This window comes from Crocuta crocuta, unplaced genomic scaffold, assembly GCF_008692635.1.
Source record: "Crocuta crocuta isolate KB4526 unplaced genomic scaffold, BGI_CrCroc_1.0 scaffold762, whole genome shotgun sequence".
NCBI lineage: Eukaryota > Metazoa > Chordata > Mammalia > Carnivora > Hyaenidae > Crocuta > Crocuta crocuta.
Window position 1 is genome coordinate 125050 of NW_027529524.1, and position 23803 is coordinate 148852.

At 47.7% G+C, this 23803-nt stretch overlaps 1 pseudogene across 1 annotated transcript; it reads left to right on the plus strand.

Annotated features, from left to right (window-relative positions):
- Positions 1-17862: 17862 nt before the first annotated feature.
- Positions 17863-21017, plus strand: LOC144228958 (DLA class I histocompatibility antigen, A9/A9 alpha chain-like; annotated as a pseudogene). The gene is made up of 7 exons (XR_013334310.1): positions 17863-18264; positions 18467-18742; positions 19335-19610; positions 19728-19841; positions 20287-20319; positions 20455-20502; positions 20628-21017. The product of XR_013334310.1 is annotated as a DLA class I histocompatibility antigen, A9/A9 alpha chain-like (transcript).
- The last annotated feature ends 2786 nt before the right edge of the window (positions 21018-23803 follow it).

Genomic DNA, 23803 nt, shown 5'->3' on the forward strand with positions numbered 1-23803 from the left:
CCTTTGGTCTCTTCCTGTAACAGTAGATGTGATTCTGGACCATGAACACTGCTCCGCACAATCTCCTCAACTCCAAGATGTAAAACAAAGGGCTCTAAGAGGCCTTCGCTGGGGCCATCTGCTCATCCCCAGAGATTCAGCACCAGAGCCTGTGTGCTGGGTCAGGAGGGCTACTTCTCTGGGACCCACTGCTGGATGGTGGCACAGTCATCTGGGGACTTGGCATTCTAAGCTGGCTTGAGAGTTGGCGAGAAGACAGGGGAGGATTTCTCTACCAGAATGAGGGCATCTAGGCTTTGGGAGTCACAAGGTGACGGTTCTGGGCTCTCCCCATGCCAGAAACCAAACTAACCCTGGATGAAAATCCCTGGATGGAAGGAGTGGCCTGGAATAGCTAGAAAGAGCAGGAGACCTCCTGAAAAAATAAGCACGTCCTATTTGTTTTTTTAGTTTTATGTATTTATTTATTTGGGGAGAGAGAGGGAGAGCACGTGTGCACACATGAGAGTAAGGGAGGGGCAGAGAGAGAAGGAGAGAGAGGATTCCAAGCACACTCTGTGCCATCGGTGCAGAGCCCAATGTGAGGCCAGAACCCATGAACCATGAGATCACGAGCTGATCCAAAATCAAGCATCAGAAACTCAATGGACTAAGCCACCCAGGTTCCCCAAGCGGTCACCATTTTTACTTGTCAGGATTCTTTACAGGGAAAGAATACTCTCATTCTTTATTTTCAGTGGACCAACGATCAGCTGACCCTGCATCCCTGATTGGACTTGCTTCCCCATGGCTTCTCATGACACCTGCTCAGAGATGTGTTCATCACCAGAGCATGTTGGGCCCACATTGGGTATCAGTGAAGACAAAAAGGTGACAGACTCCCTGTCATCCCATCAGGTGACTCTCAAGGACAGCATGACTTCTGTGTTCTCCACGTATCAGACGTCTCTGCCGCACTGGCTGCTGGGAGAAGACTCGACGTGTGTGTTCCAGGTGCTGCACATGATCGTCCCATCCAGAGCCCCGCAGCCCACCCCTGCCCAGGTTTCCACCATCTAAAGCCCAGTCCTGACTTTGAGTGCACGAGAACCTAGGTGTTTGTCGACAACGCACATTCCTGGGTGGACCTACCCACAGAGAACAAGATGGAGCTCCTCTGGGGAAGAACTTGAGAATCTGCTCTTTCAGTGGTGCCCCAGATGCTTAGAGATCACACCTTGAGGAACATGGTCCTGGAAACATTCTGGCTCTGACATTCCAGCACGTAAGCGATTCTGTGAGTGTCTTGTTAAAAATGCAGATCCGATCCTGATCCTGATCCCAGGCCTCCCTGTATATCAGCTGGAGAAGCCTGAACACGGAACCACAGGTGCCTGAATCCACCTTGTTCTCACAAGATTAGATCATGGCCTGGGACCTTTCACCCCAAATCCTCCCTCAGGTGAGACTTCTGGTAATGGCAGGGAGAAGGGGTGGGGTTAGCTCCTCCCCAGAAGATATTTATGAAAACTGGAGTAAAACATTACAAATAAACATTGGAAGTCACTGAAAAGTAAATGCAGTCAGGCAGGAACATGAGAACTTTAATCTTGAATAACCACCACTACGATGGGCAAGAACCGCAAGCTGGGAGGCTCCTCCCCTCTGGGTGCACCTACCCTACGGTGTAACTACAGCCCAGCGGCTCCTGGTGCAGATGACAGCAGTCACAGTGCCAAGGAGCTTGGCTTTTAAAGGGGAAATTTAAAAGTGAGGGAGCAGCAGAGGGGTGAGACCTGACATCTGAATAGAATCTCAGTCAAAATCCCTGGATGAGCACCACACTCTGCGTGGCTGGGGAACGCTCAGGAGACACCACTGATAAAGCAGAAGGAAGCAGAGGGAGGTCTAGCTTTAAAGACACCCCTGTCCTGACCCAACCTGTGAGATGTGCCGTTGACTTATGAGTTCTCCAATCAGCTCAAGGCTCAGGCAGCAGCATGAAAAATCATACAGGAGGCACCTGGCTGGCTCAGTAGGTAGACCTTATAACTATGGATCTTGGGACCATGACTTCTAGCCACACATTAGGTGCAAAGTTTACTTAAAACATAAAATACTGGATGAAGATCAGATTTTATGGCTGGCAGAGCATTTGGAAATTTCGGGGAAATACCAGGCACAATGCAACCGCAGAGAATGAAGGTGAGGGCCAAACTCTGAGGAGAAGCTGCACAAACCCTTGGCTGACCACCAACCCACACAGATGGAGGGGGCTCACTCAAGACCTAGTATAAGATGCAGCCCCTGGATGTGAAGAAGCAGGGCATACCCAGCAACTGTCAGCAATGGGGGGTTCAGGTCATAGTGGGGTCCGTGCAAGTTAGACACTTGCATGACACGTAGACACTTAGGTTAAAAACAGTCTTCAACAAAATAAATAAAATAGATTCCAGATTTGCTGAAACAGAAAACGCATAGTCCACTTATAAAGGACATATTTTTAAGGACATGCAAAGAAACAGAAATGTGTGACTCTGAGAAAGGTAACACAAACATTTTCCCAGAATGCCAATTCCCAGATGTGGGAATCAGCACCAAAGCTGCCAACGAGCTTCAAAGAATGAATAACTGTGTGTTGATCTTTAATAATCACATTATTAAAGAGTGAACACAAGGTGAGACACCTGGGTGGCTCAGTTAAGTGTCCCACTTCGGCTCAGTCATGATCTCACGGTTCGTGGGTTTGAGCCCCACTTCAGGTACTGTGCTTACACCTCAGGCCCTGGAGATTGCCTCGGATTCTGTGTCTCCCTCTCTCTCTGCCCCTCCCCCACCCATGCTCTTGCTCTCTCTCTGTCTCTCAAAAATAAATAAAACTTTTTTTAAAAAGAGTAAAAACAAGTAAATCTGAATGAAGAAGTGGATTGTGCAAAGAAGACCAAATAAACATTCTAGAACAGGAAGGGGGAGAAACATAATGAAAGTTCAATGGGTAAACTCCACGGAAGGCCTGGGAAGGCAGAATGAAAATCAATGAGGTTATATATAAATCATAGAAATGCTGAATCCAAAAAATCAGAGAAAAAAGATTGACGAGAAACTTATAAAACCTCAGAAATCTACAGAGAATGAAAAAGGCAAGCAGATGTTCAGAGTCCAAAAATGGGAGGGAGGTTAAAGGGCAAAAAAATATTTGAGGAAATCATGTTTGAAACCTCCTCTAATTTAGTGCAAAACCTTTGAGCACATAGATCTGAGAAGCTCGTCACTCACCAGACAAGAGAAGCAAAAGAAAAGCAAACTGAGGCGCTTCCATGTCCACGTGAGGAGAATCAAAGAGAAGATGGGGCGCCTGGGTGGCTCAGTGGGTTAAGCGTCTGACTCTTGATTTCGGCTCAGGTCATGATCGCACAGTCGTGAGATGGAGCCCCAGCTGATCTCCATGCTGAGTGTGGAGCCTACTTGGGATTCTCTCCCTCTCTCTTTGCACCTCCACTGCTGATGTGCGCACGCTCTCTCTCTCCATCTCTCTGGATAATGTATATATTTAAAAACAAAAGCAAAAACAGCAAAAAAAAAAAAAAACCCAAAATCTTCAAAGTCGACAGCACCTTCCACACAGGATATGGTGGTTTTAAAGTGTTCACAGACTCACGGAATCTCCCCACCAATAGGAGGTAGGACTAATTCTCCTCTTGTGTGTGGACTGGACCCCGTGATTACCTCTAATGGACAGAATAAGGGGTGTGATGGTGTGTGACTTCAGAGATCAGGTCTCAGAGGGACTGTGGTTTTCTCTCTCTCTCTTCTATTTCTTTCCCTGGATTTGGAAGAAGCCAGGTGCCCTGTCAGAAGGATCCTCACTTGCAGAGAAGCCCACGAGTGAGGAGCTGAGGTCTCCCCCTGAGAGCTTGCCGACACAGACGCTCCCTGCCAGTAGCCACACGTGGGAGCGTGAACTTGATCCGACAGCCCATGTCACACCTTCCCAGCACTGTGACTCTAGTCTCATCTTGGCTGCAACCGAATGAGAGACCCTAGCTGGAGCTGCCCCACTTCCCTGTCCTGACACTTCGGATCCGCAGGAATTGTTTGCCATGATAATGTCGTACGAAGCCGCAGAATTGTGTTATAATCTGTGACACCTCAATGGGTAACGATACAGACGTTGGAGACTGGACATGGGTGTTGGCATCACAGACACTTTACACGAGGCAGGGGCTGAGGAGCGGGGCAGGGGTGGAGTCGGAAGGACTGCAAGGTGAGAGTTTAGGAGGAAGAGAAGAGCAGGAAGGCTGGAAATTGTCAAGGAAAAGGGCAGAGACGGAGAAAAGGAGAAGAAGCCTCCGGAGCCCCACAATCTACTGGGGAGAAGCAGGCTGAAGACGTGACGCCACTGCAGACACAGCCACCTGTCCTGGAAAGATGGGTCACCAGGGTGCAGGGACGCTGAGACACGAGCCGACTGCCTGCTGCTTACAAGACGTGCACTTTCAGGGCACCTGGGTGGCTAGGCGGGTTAAGCATCCGAATTCAGGTCAGATAACGACCTCATGATTTATGAGTTTGAGCCTCACGTCGGCCTCTGTGCTGACAGTACGGAGTCTTTTTGGATTCTGTCTCCCTCCCTCTATGCCCCCTACCCACTCTCAAAAATAAATTTAAAAATATTTTTTAAAAGGTGTGCACTTTCACTCTGAACAAACAGGTGCCAGGCAAACTGTGACATGAGGAGGCGATATATTAATATCAGGAGCTAAAGAGATTTGAAAAAAGAACACATTGCTGGAGCTAAGGAGAGGCCCCCTCGTGATAAATCTAATAAAATGAGAAATGTCACGAGTGCAGACAGAAAGGAGACCAGTGGTCGCCCCGGGCTGGGGGCTGGGGAGAGGACCAGATGCAAAGGGCCATCAGGAAACTTTCGGATAAGGGACCTGTTTACTATGCTCCTCGTCTGACTAATTCCACGCGTCTAATCCATTACTGACATTCCTCTTCCTGTGCATTCACACTTGGGGAATTTTTTGTCATCTGAAAATCTTATAAAATAAAACAAAAGTAGGGAGGAAATGGCACAGGAAAGATGAAGAGGCAAATTTTAGATAAGTGTATTACAGATAAATATAAGCTAGGAGAATTCATTGCGAGCTCCCCCACCATTAACTAATTTTAAAGGAAGTCCTTCACGCCAAAAAGAAATTATACTAGATGGTAACTCATATACAGAATGGAGTAACTAACAACAGAAATGATGTTATTCTGTATGGGTACACCACAGTGACATTAATTTAGAAATCTGTAACATGAATATCTCTGGAAAATTCACAAATATTTGGAAATTAGTCNGGCAAATTTTAGATAAGTGTATTACAGATAAATATAAGCTAGGAGAATTCATTGCGAGCTCCCCCACCATTAACTAATTTTAAAGGAAGTCCTTCACGCCAAAAAGAAATGATACTAAATGGTAACTCATATACAGAAGGGAGTAACTAACAGCAGAAATGATGTTATTCTGTAGCGTACACCACAGTGACATTAATTTTGAAATCCATAACATGAATATCTCTGGAAAATTCACAAATATTTGGAAATTAGTCCACACGTCAAACCCCTGGGTCATCATGGCTTAGGAAGCAATCACAAGGGATGTCAGAATTCTCTGTACCTGGATGACAATGTAGAGAAATGACAATGTGAAGTCTGAGATGCAACACAAGCAGAGGTTGTGATTTCACCGTTTGCAGGGACGGAAAGTATGAGGCCTGAGGGACGCAGGCAGCCAATCCTTGTTTCGAGGGTGCACCAAGGGTTAGAAGAGGCAGCAGGCCAGGGTCCTGGCTCTCCAGGTGGGAGTCGGGCCACTCTCCAGGTTCCATCTGTGGGGGTCTCACCCACCCCCCACACAGGTGCTTCCCCCCAAATATGGAAAAACCTAAACTGAACTACATTCCCTGACCAATTCCAGAGCTAACCCCTGTCAATGACCATCAGGCGCAAAACAGAGACACCTACCAGGGCCCCAGCCTGATGCCCCGGAGCCTCCTCCACACAGAGCCCCTCCTCCCCCACAAGGGTCCCCAGTGATGACCCTTCCCCTGACCCCTGGTCCCTGGTGCCTCCGCCTGCACTCCTGCTGGCCTCCATCCCCTAAGGTCACTATTTCCTACCTCTGCTCACTTCTGCAGGAGCTTCCCCAGGGTCCAGGTCATCACCCGGGGGAGCTCCGCCCCCTCCCCCTCCCCTTCTTCCACCACATGTTAGGAGTGGAGAACCCAGGCTTGGTTCCCTGGAGGAGGACCCGGTAGCCCTGGAAGCAGCAGCAGGAACACCTGACAGGGACTCCAGGGTCCAGGTCCCATTAGCTCCCTGGGGAGACTCAGGTTTCCTGTCGTCCTCCCTGTGGCCACACGGGGGCGCTGCCGCCCTCCGGTTCTGCACGGCCAGGGGAGGGGACTGCGCTGAGCTGAGTCAGGCCCAGATGGCTGACCTGCAGGCTGAGCGTGGAGGGGGATGAAGGTGCCTTCTGAGCAACCCTGGGGGCATGTGCAGGGGTGAGGCAGGGATCAGCGGAGAGGAGGAGACTCTGGAGCCCCGTCCTGTGTGTGCAGTTTCTATCTGTCCTCCCCACAGCCCCTGTCTCCAGGCCCTTGAACAACTCCAGGAAGAGGGAAAAGTTGATACTTTTTCCTCGTGGACCTATTACTTCTCTGAGAACTATTTTGAAAAAGAAACTCTTTTATTCTAGAATAGTTTGAGATTTACAGAGAATTACAAAGTGAGTGCAGAGTCCCTGTATGCCCCACACCAGTTGCCACTGTTGTTAACACCACCGTCACCCTCATGCATTTACCACAGACAGTGACACAGCACTCGTACATTCTCCTGATCTCCACTCGGGATTTGCTTCTCTAGGTTATGTTTTCTCTTCCAAGATCCCACCCAAGATACTACATTGAGTAAAGTCCCAATTGTGTCTCCTTCAGGCTGTGACCATTTCTCAGGCTTCCTTCCTTCCTTTCTTTCTTTCTTTCTTTCTTTCTTTCTTTCNGTTTGAGGAGAACTCTCAGGTATATTGTAGACTGTCTCTCACTGTGAATTAGGCTGACTGAGGCTATGGGGTTTGGGAACCACAACTGGATGGTCCATTCTCAACACAGCATATCAAGAGCATAGTGATCACTTGATCATCACTGATGAAGTTACCCTTCATCCCCTGGCGAAGGTCGTCTTGCCCAGATTCTCCCCGTGAAATTCCTTTTTATGCTTTGTCCCTTTCCATAAAGTAGTCTTTGGAAGGAAGTCATGGTGTGCAGCCCACAGCTAAGGGCTGTCCCACTATGACAATGTGCCTGCAGGCTGTTGTGCAAACAGGAGTTCTCTGATGAGTTGTGTAAACACCTCATGAGGGATCGGCAGCTCGTAAGCTTAGTCTGTGTTTGGCTTTATGAGAAACTCCTGACTGACCCCCACAGTGACTGTGCTATTCTGTATTCCTGCCATTCGTGACTGAGGCTTTCTGTTGCTCCACGTCCTGGTCAACTCAGTGTTTGGATTCCCACCATCCTGACAGAAGTGTGATGGAAGATCACTGTTGTTTCCCTTTGCATTTCCCTAATGACGCCTGCTGTTGAGCACCTTCTCATGTGCTTATTCCACATGAGTATATCTTCTTAGTGAGCTGTGTGCTCAGAGTTTTGCTCATTTTTTTAATGACTTGTTTTCTTATTGTTATTTAAGGATTTTATGGATGTTATAAACCAAGTCCTTTATCAGACATGTGATTTGCAAATATCTTCTCCCAGTCTCTGGCCTGAGCTTTATTGATATAACAGTAGACATATATGCACGGATATATATTTTGGGGAGGAGAAAGGAGAAATGGCTCACTGATAGATTTGGGGGAGAGAACTTGGGTGACTGTGAGATGAGGAGTTACCATGTGACTTCTTTATTTTTGGATATTGGTGATTATTGGATTCTCTCATATGTGCTGGAGTGATGTTTTCAAAAAATAAACTTGTATAAAATCCCTACACTTGACAAATCAACCTCAGACTATTAATTCAGATTCCAGTTCTGCTCTTCTACGTTAGGACCAGTCAGTCTTCTTTCCACTGAACTATTTTGTCTTTGAGTTTCCATTTCTGAAACCCGTGGGCCAGATTGTATACACAAGTATTCCTACGAGAATACCTTAAAATGCCATGTAACATATAAAAACCATCATCAAGAAAGCATTAAAACTGACAAGATGTTAATAAATGAATTAAGGAGCACACCCCAGAGGAAGAGAACGATCCTGCTGGACCCCGCTCTCCACCCCCCAGAGGACAGGGACCTGAGAAATGGGGCACAGTCTCTGTGAGTCCCCTGCCCAGGGCACAGACAGAGGCTCAGCCCTTCCCGCTCTGTGGCCTGAGCTGCTGACTTTCCTACCATCTCCTTCCTTTTAAAGTGTAAAGGAACATGTATAAACTGATTATGTGTATGTATGATGTAAAGTGTATACGATATAATGTATATTCCCTGTAGAAAAATTATAAGATGAGAAAAGCAAATGACGACAAACTAAAAATGGTTATTCTCACACCTGAGCTGTTTTGTTGCATTTTCTTTTCATCTATTACAGATGCTCCTGCTGCTGGAACTCTCTCTCTCTAAGGTGATGAGCACAGAGCTCAGGGGCCCCAGCCCTGCTCTCTCCAGATGCCATTTCCCCAGTCACCTCACTGTCCCCCCTCCTGAGAGAGCTTCTCAATTCCTCCCCCCGCCTCAGTCTCTTGCACCCCTTCCTGCTCCCCTCCCTGAGGTGATGAGCTCCTGTGTTTCTCACTCAGAAGGAAGCACTCAGGTGAGAAGTGCACACTCCTCCCTGCTCCTCCCCCACAGCTGCACCTGTGTCCTCACCTTCTAAGCGGCCATGGTGGAGGCGCCCCTCCTGTCTCAGGCTGCCCCTCCATTTGGGCACCTGCATCATCCATTTCCCCCTCTCTACCGGCTCAGCCATTCCCCATACAAACATGCTGTCCTGACTCCCATGCAACAACATGAAATAACACTAAATAAGCCACAACAAATCCTCCCATCAAAATCCAACACCTGTTCCCATAACTCCACCAACTCCTGCTGCATCTCTGTGGCCTCTGTGCAGAACTTTCCTGACTCCATTTCTCACCCGCCATGTTGTCTTTAGCAAATGGATGGAGGCACAGAAGGTTAAAAAGTCAAATACTTCTGCAGTACTTGAGGTCAAGACAGATGCCCTCAGTCTTCCATGAACCCCCATTCCTGAATCTCAGTGACCCCTGCTCTAGTCCATTAAGCTGATTCTCTGATTATTGCTTCTGTGCCTCTAAATAGCCTGCTTCTTGCACCCATTCTCTGGTTTTCAGGTTTATGCATCCTCTTTACTGACTTGGCTCTTCTTTCACACTCTCCCGTCTGCCCCAAATAATTATTTTATAACTTAGATTAGCTCAGTGTGCACTGTTTGCATTTTTATGACCATGAAATGCTAGTCACAACCAAGCATTTAGTAGACTGTGATTACTTTACCTTTCCTGAATTAACTTACTATTTTCCCTAGTAAATACATATCTTATCCTCCGTTTGTTTAGTTTCTGTTGTTCTCTTCTCCTTCCCAAGCTCCCCCAGGGGGAATCTTCATGAATACATTCGAGCCCATCCACATTTCCACCACCCTCATGTCTGTGCAGACGCCTGGCCCACGTGGACGAGATGCCTGAACCTGGGGCAGAGCCAACACTGGACCCCCTTCAGCTCATCCCAGGTGCCCTCTGCCTCTCTCTTTCTGGCTCCCTGTTGCCTGGATCCCACGTGCTCCCCTCTGTGGTTTTCTCCATCATTTTCCCCTTTGCCTCGTGGTAATCTGTGGAAGGGAGTATGGTAAGTAGACACTGACACTGTAACATCTGACGAGACTTTAGGCTACTCTCACCCTGATTCACATGGTGACGGGATGGAGACTCTGTGCCGGACACAGTTGTCCTCGGGATTTGGGGACCATGTGTCATGTCTTCCAGCTGCCAGGCCTGTGTTGTTGTGTCTTGGAGTTTTCAAGGTGTCTGCTCCTCCCCCCTCTTCCTGACATTTCATTGTGATGTGTCTTCATGTGGATCTCTTGTCATCCAGTCTAGTTAAGAACGTGGGCAGGAATTTCAACGTATGTGTTTTTCCCTGTCAACTCTGAGAAACAGTCTTGACATTTATGGAAACAAATTTTAGGAACCAAACAGGTCTTCTCTCCTGCTGCCTACACCTCCTGATGATACCACTTCGGGGAAGTACAACTGTAATCATGCACTTTATTGACTAAATTATCCATTTCTAGGGTCATAGTTTTAATTCCCAAGAGCACTTTCTTGTTCTATGATTTGTCACCACTGTGTGTGGTTCAGGTTCTGGTCCATGTGCCATATGCCTGTCACACGCTGTACATGTGATGGACTCCCGTGGTGGGGACCTGTTAGGTCTCCTGTCATCCGCTTTCGTGATATCCTGACTTTTCTCCACAACTGTCTCCACACACACTCATCTCAGGAGCGACTTACGATGGTCTCTGTCATTTCTGCTAATGCTCACCTCCCACAGGCCAGTGCCAGTGTTGTGTCACCAGGGGCTCATTCTTGTTCTTCATTTTACATCTGGAGTCAGCTGACCCTGAGCCACTGGAGATGTACATGGGTTTTAGTTTGATTTGAGCAGGTAAGTCATACTGCCTCTTAATGTCCTCCTAGGCTTCAGCCTCCCAGCCTCCCATTGCAGAACATTCCAGAATATTGGAACAGTTCACTTGCGTGGAGTGCAGAGTCATACCCAAATCCTGATGGACAGGGAGCCAAAGAAAGATAAGTCAACAAGGCTCTGAGTGCAAACGTTCTGGGCTGAACCCTGGCTCCATTCCCTTCTTATCCCCCCTGAGTCTCCCTTTCCCTATGGGGCACCTCACGGCTTTGCCTTCATGATTAACTTTGACCCTCTGTGTACATCACATGGTGATAATACCTGAGACATATTCTACTATTTATACTTATCATTATCATATTGATTATAGCACTTAGAGCTCTATTCTTTGATTTTATAAACCACAATTCAAGAAACATTCCTGAATAAATACTTTTGAAGCTTTTAAGGTCTATTTATTTTTGAGAGACAAAGAGGGCACAAAAAGGGGAGGGGCCAAAAGAGGGGGAAAAACAAAATCTAACTCGGGCTCCGGGCTATCAGCATAGAGCCTGACACAGGGCTTGAACTCACCATCCTTGAGATCATGATCTGAGCCGTGGTCGGACACTTAACCAACTGAGCCACTAGGCACCCTCCTGAAAAAATATTTTTGAGAATATATATGATTAATTCCTTAGAATAAACTCCTGAAGGAGGGGCACCTGGTGGCTCAGTTGGTTAAGCATGAGCCTCATGATTTCAGCTCAGCTCCTGATCTCCGGGTTCCTGCGATCCAGCCTGGTGTCGGGCTGCGTGGGATTCTCTCTTTCCTCTCTCTCTGCCCCTCTCCCCGCTCCTGCGTGCACTCTCTCTCACGTTTCTCAAAATAAATAAATAAACACTTTTTTTCAAAGGATAAACTCCTAAAAGAGAATGTCTATGTCACAGTTTAAACACATTTAAATTGTGGAGACACAATTCAGAAGAACCCTTTACACATTTTACCCCAGTCCTCGCTCCCCCATCCCCCTTTACGACGGTGTGTTTCCCGATCTTCTGCTGGACACTCTCATCACCTACTCTCATCTTTGCCAAGTTGAAGATATGAAGTTTTATTCACATTTTTTATTCCTGATTCTCATTTATTGTTTACGTTTATTCATGACCAATATATGTGTCTGACATTTCGTGTCTTCCGTCCAAAGTGTTTTTTAATATTTCTTTTTTTATATGAATTAATATTTCTAAGTTATCTTTTTCTTTTCTCTTTTCTTATTATCTGAGTGCAGTTTACACACATTGTTCCATTCCTTTCAGGTTTGTAACATAGTGATTCGTGATTTCATCCAATAATTGAACTCTTGGGTATTTACCCAAAGAAAATAAAAACTCCAATTTTAAAAATTTATTTACAGTGAGAGGCAGAGAGAGACAGTAAGCAAGAGGGGAGTGGCAGAGAGAGAGAGAAAGGGAGGGAGAGAGAGAATCCCAAGCAGGCTCAGTACTGTCAGCCCAGAGCCTGATGCGGGGCTTCAACTCACAAACCGTGAGTGTGCACGTCCACACTATGGAGCATTGTGTAGACATTGAGATGGCATTTCCAAACCAGAAATTATTTTCATTTACCTGAATTTTGAACCATATAGAAATAAGAGTTCAAGGAAGTGTTTCTACTTTTCGGTAGAAAAGTATTACCATCAAGGGGCTGGAGGAGGAGGTGCACAGGGGCACAGAAACCTCAGCGATGGCGCACCGGCTCCTGAGCGCTCCTCTCCTGCAGTCCTGCCTCACCCCTGAGCCCGACCCCTGTGGAGTCCAGCGCTGCTCAGAAACTTCTTCCTCTCCCCACTGACGCCCAGGTTCTGCTCAGACATCTCTACCTGACTTCCAGTCCAGGCCCCACTCAGGCTCCTCAGTCAGAATCCACCTGAGAGCAGAGCAGTGGGGGTGTCCCCTGACCTTCCACCCCACGTGCGGCCACAGGACTAAGGAGAGAAGACCCAGCTGCCTTTCTCCTCCTCAGTGATGCGCTCCCTAGAGTCTCCTCCAGCTCCCAGCACCTGGACATGGGCTCGGACACCAGGGGGCGCCCTCATCCCAGATGATATTCAGAGTATGAAGGTTTTTTCAAGAGCTACAATGATGCAACTTGTATCCACCCACAAATGGCTAAGGAAGATGTGTGATACATACACATACATATAAATATGTGTTGCCGCTTGTGACAACATGGATGGACAAACGGCAGTATGTCTGCTAAGCGAAATAAATCAGACTGAAGAAGACAAGTAACATCTGATTTCACTCATATGTGGAATCTAAAAAAACAAAACAAATAAAGAAAGAAACAAACAGCTTAATCAGACCTATAAATACAGAAAACTCACTGATGCTGGCCAGAGGGAGGGGGTTGGGAGGGTGGGCACCAGGGTGAGGGGAGTGGGAGACACACACTCCCAGTTATGGAAGGAACAGCTCATAGGAATAAAAGGCGCAGCACAGGGAATGTCGCCAGTGAGACTGTAATATCACTGTGCGGTGACAGATGGCGGCTACACTGTGGTGAGCACAGCATGGTGTAGACACAAGGTGAAGGGCCCCTGGGTGGCTTCAGTAGGTTCTCAGGTCATGATCCCAGGGTCATGGGATTGAGCCCTGCAGGGATTGAGCCTACTGAGATCCTCTCATTCCCTCTCTCTCTCTCTGCCTCTCTTCTCTGCTCTGGCTGTCTCTCTCTCAAAGAAAAAAATGAATACAGAAGTTGATTCAGTGTGTTGTACACCTGAAACTAAAGAAATCTTGTGTCAACTATATTGAAATGTAAAATATTTTCTAGGAAGAATAAACTGTAGGGGCGCATGGGAGGGGTCACTCGGTTGGGCCCCTCACTTTTTGATTTCAGTTCAGATCATGTATGATCACCTGCCTCATGGGTGGGAGACCTGCATCTGCGAATGGCTGCATTTGCGAATGGCTGCGTCCTCTCCCATGGCTGCAACTGCAGACAACAGATGCACAGTTACAATAAGGCATGGAAAGGCTAAATGAGATTGGCAGAAACACAGACCCCTATACATGCAGGCATCTTTGTGGGGTGTGGGGGCAGAGGAGAGACTGGGGTGCAAAAAGAGAAATAATGGATTGAAAGAAGAAAAGGACCACACATAGAAATAAACAAAACAGCCCAACACGGCTATAAGATTGGGGGACATAAACTTGTCAGGCTCCCAATAAGTATCAGGTACATTGCCTGCACTACATGGTTCAAGACAAAGTCCCTAAGAAAAAAGAGACTCTGAAGAGTTGGAGGAACCAGTTTCATGAAGTCAATACTCACTGGAGGAGGAAATGTCCATCTCATCGGGCAGCTCACTACCACTGACCTCAGTGTGACCCTGCACCTCACTGAGCATCTTGGCATGGTTTTCACTTGACACAAATGTGATGGCCAAGCTCTGGGGCCAAACTGGCCTGTTCAGGCCTCCTGGAGGAGACAGAGGGTAGCACTGGAAGACCACAAAGTAGGGACACCCAAAAAGAGGGACAAGGATATAAGGTAGGAAGATATAGGAAATCAGGGGGTGGGAGGGGCCACTGGGATGCCCGTGTGGATGTGCGGCTTACCCGATACAGGTAGGTGTGGGGATCCTCTGGCAGGTGGTAGTAGATGGTCGTCTTTACCTGCCTAATGTCCATGCCTTGGTCACATACGCTGGTGGCCACAATAATCCATTGTTAAAAATCTTTAAACTACAGATACCAAGAAAGTCTTTGACAGAAAGGAAATTAGAAAAATGTTGACAGTCCCTTCTCTCAGTGGTCTCATTTCCTCCCAAAGCCATAAAATATCTTTCCATCTCTGACTCCTCTCTCCTCCCGGGGTGGCAATGGCTGGCAAGTTCTGCTCCACCAGGACCTGGGCCAGGGCAATGCAACGCTGCACAGACTTCACAAAGATCTCTGTCTGTGTGTGGGGAGGAGGGGGATGTGGGCCCACGGTGTGTGCAGAGGGGAGGAGACAATGTGCCAGAGTGGGAAATTTCAGGAAGTACACTCTCTACATGAATCCCACTAAGTCCCTCTTACTCCCTGCTACATGATTCCTTTTTGCTCCCATTATAACTTACTCTTCTGTTCTCTCCTTTGCTTCTGATTTTCCTAAGCAGATTGTTCTGAGAAGATACAGAGAACAGTAAAAATCTGGCAGACATGTTAGGAGACAGGAAATAGATACTCCATGAAAAGAGGCTAAATACTGGAACTAGGGTCTGGAATGAACATGACCAATATTCCCGCTTATGAAACGTTAAACATGAAACCTACCCTAATTCTGTGAGCAGTTTTTGTGTGAATAAGTTACACAATCCATAAGCTGAGGGAACGCTTCTCCTCCGGGAGGGATGCAGGAAGAAATAAGCATTTAAGAACCCTAACAGGGCTATTTTGGAATATTTAAGAATTTAAAAATCCTCCCAGATTTTTAAAATTTTATTAATTTATATTGAGACAGAGTGAGTATGAGCAGGGGAGGGACAGAGAGAGAGAGAGATAAAGAAAGAGAAACCCAAGCAGGCTCCACACTGTCAGTGCAGAGCCTGACAAAGGGTCTGTCTCACAAACCATAAGATTAGGAGTCTGACCCTTAACCAACTGAACTTCCCAGGCTCCCTAAAACACAAATTCGTTAATTATTCTTCATGGGTTGTAGCTATTTTAAAATATGGAATTGAAAACAGAAGAAACAGCAGCCACCACATTGGGAAATGGTCTGACTCTGACAGCTGGGCCTCAGTGTGGTCAGAAGCTGGCTGACGCCACTTCTGGTCCATATTATTCTCCTGTGGAACATGACCAGTCATCTCACAGGACATCAACATCACACAAGGACACTCTGAGACCGTGACATTACTTTGTCTAATTACAGACAAAAACAAGCCACTGTATGACCCAGAGAATACCCGACGTCCTCCTGTGCTGCTTAATGTGAGCAATGGCTGCTTCTTTACCATTACTTTGTTTTTCTGAAGTTTTTATTTAAATTCCAGTAAGTTAACATACAGTGTAATATGAGTTTCAGGAGTAGAACTGATAATCATCACTTACATACAACACCCAGTGCTCATCACAAGTGCCCTCCTTAGTACCCATCACCCATGTAGCCCATCCCATTTCTCTGTGATCCTCCCATAAGTTTCACAGCTTCTCAGCACCGACCACCTTTTCTGTTGGGATTTGTGGTAATATTAAAACAAATGACTTAAAAAATTTTTTTTTAAATTATTCATTTTTCAGAGAAAGAGAGAGACTGAGTGCAAGAAAGGGTGGGGCAGAGAGAGAGGGAGACATAGACTCCTAAGCAGGCTCCAGGCTCTGAGCTGTTAGCACAGAGCTCCATCAGGGGCTAGAACTCACAAACCATGAGCTCATGACGTGAGCCAAAGCTGGAAGGTTAAAAACTGAGCCACCCAGGTGACCCAAAGCAAATGACTTTTTTTTTTTTTTTGCTCTGATCATTGTTTTATTTATTTATTTATTTTTACAAATAGTTTATTGTCAAGTTGGTTTCCATATAACACCCAGTGCTCATCCCCACAAGTGTCCTCCTCCATGACCATCTCTCCCCTCCTCCCCCCACACCCATCAGTCCTCAGTTTGTTCTCAGCATTCAAGAGTCTCTCATGGTTTGCCTCTCTCCCTCTCCCCCACTGTTTCCCCCCTTCTTCTCCCCCATGGTCCTCCGTTAAGTTCCTCCTAATCCTCCTATACGTGCAAACATATGGTATTTGTTCCTCTCTGCCTGACTTATTTCACTCAGCATAACACCCTCAAGTTCCATCCATTTTGCCACACATGGCCAGATTTCATTCTTTCTCATTGCCATGTAATATTCTATGGTATAGATAAACCACATCTTCTTGATCCATTCGTCCGTTGATGGACACTTAGGCTCTTTCTATGTTTTAGCTATTGTTGAGAGTGCTGCTATGAACATTGGGGTCCATGTGCCCCTATGCATCAGCACTCCTGGATCCCTTGGGTAAATTCCTAGCAGTGCTATCTCTGGGTCATAGGGGAGTTCTATTGTTAATTTTTTGAGGAACCTCCACACTGTTTTCTAGAGGGGCTGCACCAGTTTACATTCCCACCAACAGTGTAGAAGGGTACCCATTTCTCTACATCCTCGCCAGCATCTAGAGTTCTCTGATTTGCTGGCAAATGACTTTTTGATTCAATTACACTCCAATCAACGCCAGAACACCGGTGTTACTTAGTACAACATAAAACACGTTACTTAAAAACAATCACGCATTAGTACAAGATCCATTCAATGTGCAGATGGCCTTATGGGTTTAATGTAACACAGGAGACAGTCAGTGATGCTGTTTTAAGATCCAGTTTGCAAAGAGCCCCAGAGAAAGTACAACTTGTGTGGTTTTAATATAGTATCAAAGAGGCATATTCATTCTTATCTGAAAAGGATATGCCACATATTATTCTCCTCTACTTGGTCAAGGACATACATTTTTTCAAATACTTCCATCAAAACAACACAACGGGTGCAGAAGCAAATCTGAACATCCAGTGGTCTACTAATCAGACAGACAAGAAGACACCTGCAAAATGTAAAATGAATCAAAATCCACTCTTCTCACTGCCTTGCTATTTGGGAAAATCGTTATTTTTCATAAAAATAATATATCTGTTTTCATATGACTGTGAGTGAATTAATAAATTTTAAACCTGTTTTATTCCTAGTACGGTAAATATGGATAGATATTCCCACACACCCACAGAGTTATCCCCGGGAACCTCACTAATTTGTAAGACTGTACAGATGTCCCGAGAACAAACTGTTGGAGAATCACTGACTCACAGCTCCTGGGCCATGACTCAGGGACACAGTGTGACAAAGAGCGCTCTGTGCAGTAGGTGAGGCGTCGGGCAAAGTCCCAGGTCCCTGGCTGGCCTCTAGAGTCTCAGGAATGGAGCCAGGGCGGTGTCGGGGGGCGGGGAAGCCCAGCGCTGGGGAGTCCCCGTCCTCCCTGGTTTCACTTCTCCCTGTCACAACCTGTGTCAGGTCCTTCTGCCTGGATACTGATGACCCAGCCTCGGTTCACACTCCTATTAGTGCCCGGTTTCCGGAGAAGCGAATCAGCGGCACCGCGGTTCCGGGTATAAACTTTCCGCACCCGCCCTGCGACTCACATTCTCCCCAGATCCCGAGGATGTGGGTCGTGATGCCCCGAACCCTCCTCCTGCTGCTGTTGGCGGCCCTGGCCGTGAGCCAGACCTGGGCGGGTGAGTGCGGGGTCGGCAGGAAAGGGACTCTGCGGGGCAGGAGCGCGGGGACCGCCCGGCGGGGACGCGAGACCCCGTAGAAGGTATCTGTCCGCCGGCCTGACCAGACCTCCACCCGCCCGANGTTCGACAGCGACTCACGGAGTCAGAGGATGGAGCCGCGGGCGCGGTGGATGGAGCAGGAGGGGCCGGAGTATTGGGACCGGGAGACGCGGATCGCCGGGAGCACCGCACAGACTTACCGAGTGGGCCTGAACACCCTGCGCGGCTACTACAACCAGAGCGAGTCCGGTGAGCGACGCGGGCCCGGGTCCGGGTCACGACCCCCATCCCCACGGACCGGCCAGGGTCGCCCCGAGTCTCCGGGTCTGAGCGCAGCCGCGAGGCCGCGGGACCCCCCGCCCCGACCCGGGAAGAGCCCGCGGGAGCTTTTAGGCGGTTTTACTTTCGGTTTCACCGTCATCACTGCTGCGCTGGGGGCGGGCGGGGCCAGGGTCTCACAGCATCCAGGTGATGTACGGCTGTGACATCGGGCCGGACGGACGCCTCCTCCGCGGCTACAGTCAGGACGCCTACGACGGCGCGGACTACATCGCCCTGAACGAGGACCTGCGCTCCTGGACCGCGGCGGACACGGCGGCGCAGATCACCCGCCGCAAGTGGGAGGTGGCCGGGGTGGCGGAGCAATACAGGAACTACCTGGAGGGCACGTGCTTGGAGTGGCTCCGCAGGTACCTGGAGATGGGGAAGGAGACGCTGCTGCGCGCAGGTACAGGGGCCGCGGGGACGCCCCGATCTCCCCTCCCCTGGGGCTGGCTGCCCACGAGGAGGGAAAGTGGACTCAGCGGCAGAACAGCGCCCTCCCTGGGTGGGAAGAGGGAGACCCGCCTGGGTGTTCATATTCCTACCAGAGGGTGACTCACCTAGAGGGCGCTTTTCTCTAAAGGACACTGAGGGATCCAGTCTCCCCCTGGGACGCAGGCTGAGACCATCCCTGATATAACCCATCAGCAGGTCCCTGTGACCTTGGGAACCATGACCTTCCCTCTCAAGGCCGTTCTCCATCTGAGAACATCTTTGGAGATCTGACTCCCGGTTTTCTGAGTCATTCACCCTCCATCACAGTCAGGACCACAGTGTGTCCTCCCCCTTGGACCTGCAGCCTCCTCCCCGGGTCCTCTCCCTGATTCCGGGACTTAACAAGGATCAGCAGATCCCAAAGGCTAGACTGGTGTCTGGGTTTTGTGCTTCTTCCAACCAAACCCGTTGCCCTGTCCACCTGGGGATGCTCACATGGATGCAGTCTCAGTGGCCCTTTATAGGTAAGACACGCTGTGGATTTTCTGCTTCTTATTACTCAGAATCTCCCAGCACACAAGTGACCCGCCACCGCATCTCTGACCATGAGGTGACCCTGAGGTGCTGGGCCCTGGGCTTCTACCCTGCGGAGATCACCCTGACCTGGCAGAGGGATGGGGAGGACCACACCCAGGACACGGAGCTTGTGGACACCAGGCCTGCGGGAGATGGGACCTTCCAGAAGTGGGCGGCTGTGGTGGTGCCTTCTGGACAGGAGCAGAGATACACGTGCCACGTGCAGCACGAGGGGCTGCCCGCGCCCATCACCCTGAGATGGGGTAAGGACGGTGTGGGGTAGAGCCTGGTGTCAGGGAGAGCAGGGCCCTTCTGGAGAAGTTCACAAAGTCAGGACTGAAGCCGGAGGTGTGGGCCCCTCACCTTCCTTCCCTTTCCAGAGCCGCCTCCTCAGCCCTCCATCCCCATCCCGGGCATCATTGCTGGTGTGGCTGTCGCTGTCCTTGTGGTCACTGTGGTGGTTGGAGCTGTGATCTGGAGGAAGAAGCGCTCAGGTAGGAACAGAGTGGGGGGATCTGAGTTGTCTTGTCCTGCTGGGGGGTTCCTAGGTAGCACATGGTCCTGCCTTGTTCCTGGGAAGTCCCATCCACACCCTGCACCTGCCCACTCTGGAGCCGTTACTGACATTCACTCTGGAGCAAAGCACCTGTGAAAATGAAGGACAGATTTTCACTTGGTAATTCTGGTGATGGGGACCTGATTCCCTGCAGTGACGGGACAGAGAAGAAGGTCAGACCTGCTGAGGTCAGACCTCCAGCGAGTCAGGTGGTCCTGTGCACTGCTCCCCAACCCCCTCCTCTTTCTTCATGTTTCCCCATCTTGTCCTGGATCTTCAGTCAGAATTCTGGAAACTTCATTATGGACCAGGACTAAGAGGTTGCTCTAGGACCTGATAGCCCAGCTGTCCCAGGTCTCTAACATGATATTTTCTTCCCACAGGAGGAAAAGGACCAAGCTACTCTCATGCTGCACGTAAGTATGGAGGGGTGATCCCTGAAATCCTGGGTAGTGTAGACAGGACGCCATGGGGAGCTCCCACCGCCCCATAGCTCCTCCTTTAGTCTCATCTCCTGTGGCTCTGATCACATCCTGTTTGTTCTACCCCAGGTGATGACAGCGCCCAGGGCTCTCATTCATCCCTAATGGCTCCTAAAGGTAAGATCTGGAGGGCCTGAGGTGGGGAGGAGTGGGGGCGCTAGGGACACTTTGGCATGGGAGGGATTGAGGATGAGGCATTTATGTGACTGACCTAAATGTGTTCATGATTAATTTTTTCACAGTGTGACAGCAGCCACCCCTGGGGGACTGAGCGATGTAAGATTTGTCCACACTCCCACTTGGTGACATCAAGAGCCCCTGACTTCTCTTTCTGCAGATGGTGTCAGAATGTGTCTGTGTTCCTGCCCACCATGACCCCTCCCCATACTGATTCCTGTTCCCTTTCTGATCTGCTTTCCTGTTCCTGCAGAAGCGGGGCTGGAACATCTCTATCCCTGTCTTTATTTCAGGTTGGACAGAGTCCTGATGCCTTACTTTCCTATTGAAAATGAGAATCCAAATATGAATCTGTGTTTTGTAATTCTGGGTATGTGGAGTTGATAAAGTAATAAAAGAGAAGATTTGTAAAGTTGTGACAGAAAATAAATGAAAGCACTGAGAACCTTCCAGAACCTGTGTGTTTCTTTGTACTAGGTCTGTTGCAGGTGGGGAAAGGAGAGGGCTGTGAGGAGCCAAGCATGGGCGGGGCCTGTGCCCAGTCGGTGCTCAGTGCATCATTGGTGTGACCTGCTCACTCCTCAGCTGAGTCACGTCCGTGCTCCTCATCCTTGCCCCTTCCGTGGAAGCTTGTCTCACCAGGACCTGTGATCACAGGGACTTGGACATTATCTGTCACCAGGACCTTGTGCAGCAAGAGCTTCCTGTGACTGGATCAGCCCAGGCTCCATCCTGGTCATCCCCCATCTTTTGGGTGTATTTTTTTCTTTGTTTCTGTGGAGCATCAGGCCAGTTCTTGCTCTTGTGTATGAGTTCCTGTCCCATTCTCCCCGGGTGACCCTGCAGTTACAGCACCAGGAGTCCTTTGGGCTGTCGCTCCCACAAGCCTATGTGGGCCTTGCACACAGGAGTCTCTGCGGTTTGGAGAGATAAATTTTCAGAGTCATCCTTCTCTTCTCCTCCCTCTAGAGCTGTCTTCTGGATTATTCTTTAGATTCTGGTTGTAGACAGAGAGGAATCAAAGAGTTTCTCATCCTTTTTCAACTTCAGTTAGTTTCTACCTTCTCTGCTTCTCTGCCCCCTCTCCCTGCTCTTAGTTCTAGTGATGCTGGTGCTGGCTCCCATCCAGATTCATGGATTTATAAAGCAGAGTCTCACGTTGATTTCTATTTGGTTGGAGAAAGGGCCCCATAAAGCCTAAGTACAATGTTTCTGAAGACAGGACTGTAACTGTGTGTTGTGCTGTGCAGGGGAATCGCTGTGGGAGGGGGGAGCTGAGCTGAGAGAGGGAGGTAGGGAGCTCCCTAGGGGGAACTAGAGGCAGCACTGGTGGTGAGGTGGGGGCACTTTGTGTGGGAGCTGCCATGGACCAGCTGTGCCTGAGACGCATCCAGAAGAGAGAGGTCCTCTCCTCTGTTTACTTGTTCCACGGATAATGTCGTGTGCCATGTACAGGACGCATTATTTTTTCATCGAGGACACCTCAGTGACTCTAATAGACAAAACTGCTGTTCTTGTGGAGAGTATGTCCTTGAGTTGAGGGCCAGACTCCACCTGACCTGAAACAATGTGGGGATTGAAGGCAATGATCCCATTGTGCAGTCAGAAGTCCAATAAAATATATTAAAAAAATTAACCCAAGTAATTGCACAAAGAAAACAAGCACCTCATGGCATGAGATGTAAAGTACAAATGGGAAAAAGACTGTGATTGAGTAACATTGGAAAGAATAGGTAGTAGAAATAACGTCATAAATATGTCACCGATAAGACATAAAATATAACATGATAAGGATATAAATATATAAATATGTTATTTGAATAAATATTATGTATATGACATAAATAAAATCACAAAACTGAAAATGTAGGAAAAAATGGCAAAAGCAAAAGTATCTTTAAGAAAGTAACTACAAAATAAAGAGATAAACTATTATATAATTAACAATATGAAATACTCAATAAATGGAATGAGGAATGAGTGGAAACACAGAAAACAAACACCAAAAAGTAAAATGGCATTATAAACCCACCTGTGTCAACATTAACATTACATGTAAATGGCTTAAATAAGTCAATCAGTGCAGACGGTTGGACTGAAAAGAAATAAGATCCAACTATACTGTCTGGAGTAGACACACTTGAGATTCAATTACAAATAGTTTGAAGAAATAGAAAAGATTATCTCAGGCAAATAACCATAAAAACCTGAAATGGATACATTCATTGGCTAGACAAAGGGACTTTTAAAATGCTAGTAAAGGAGGCACCTGGGTGGCTCAGAGGTTAAGTGTCCAGACTCTTGGTTTCTGTTTTAGCTCAGGTCATGATCTCACTGTTTGTGGAGCCTACTTGTAATTCTCTCTTTCTCCCTCTCTGTCTATATATATGTCTATATCTATCTATCTGTCTGTCTATCTATAAAATGCCAGTAAAGGGGTGCCTGGATGGCTCAGTCAGTTAAGCACCAAACTTCAGCTTGGGTCATGATCTCATGGTTCATGGGTTTGAGACCCACACTGGGCTCTCTGCTGTCAGCAAAGGAGCCCATTTCAGATCCTCTGTCCCCCTCTCTCTCTGCCCCCTCCCCTGCTCACACTTTTTCCCTCTCTCTCTCTCTCAAAAAAAAAAATTTTTTTAAGTGCTAAAGAGAAACAGCAACATATTATAATGATAAAAGTGTCAAGTTATCAGAAGGATGAAACAATTCTGAGTATGTATTCACCTAATAGCTCAGCGCTAAATAATGAAAACAAAACAGACAGAAATTGAGAAACAGACAACACAACAATAATAGTGAGAAACTGCAATATATCACTTTCAATAATGGGTAGGACATCTATGTAGAGATCAATAAACATAAAGAAGACTTGAACCCTACTATAAATCAGCAGTAGAAATCTGACATTTATTGAACACTCCAGCGATCAACAGAATATACATTCTTTTCAAATGCACATGGAGATTTCTTGAGGCGAAACCATATGCTAGGCCATAAAACAAAAGTCAACGAATTTAAAAGGATATAAATAATGCAAAATATGTTCTCTTATCACAATGGCATGATAACAGAAAACAATCAATAACTGCAAGAAATTTGGGAAACTCACAATATGCAGAATTAAACAACACACTTCTACATAATCCAAGGGTAAAAGATATCACAATGGGAATCACAGAATACTTTAAGATTAATAAAAATGAAGACAGAGTGGGGGGCCTCGGTGGCTCAGTCGGTTGAG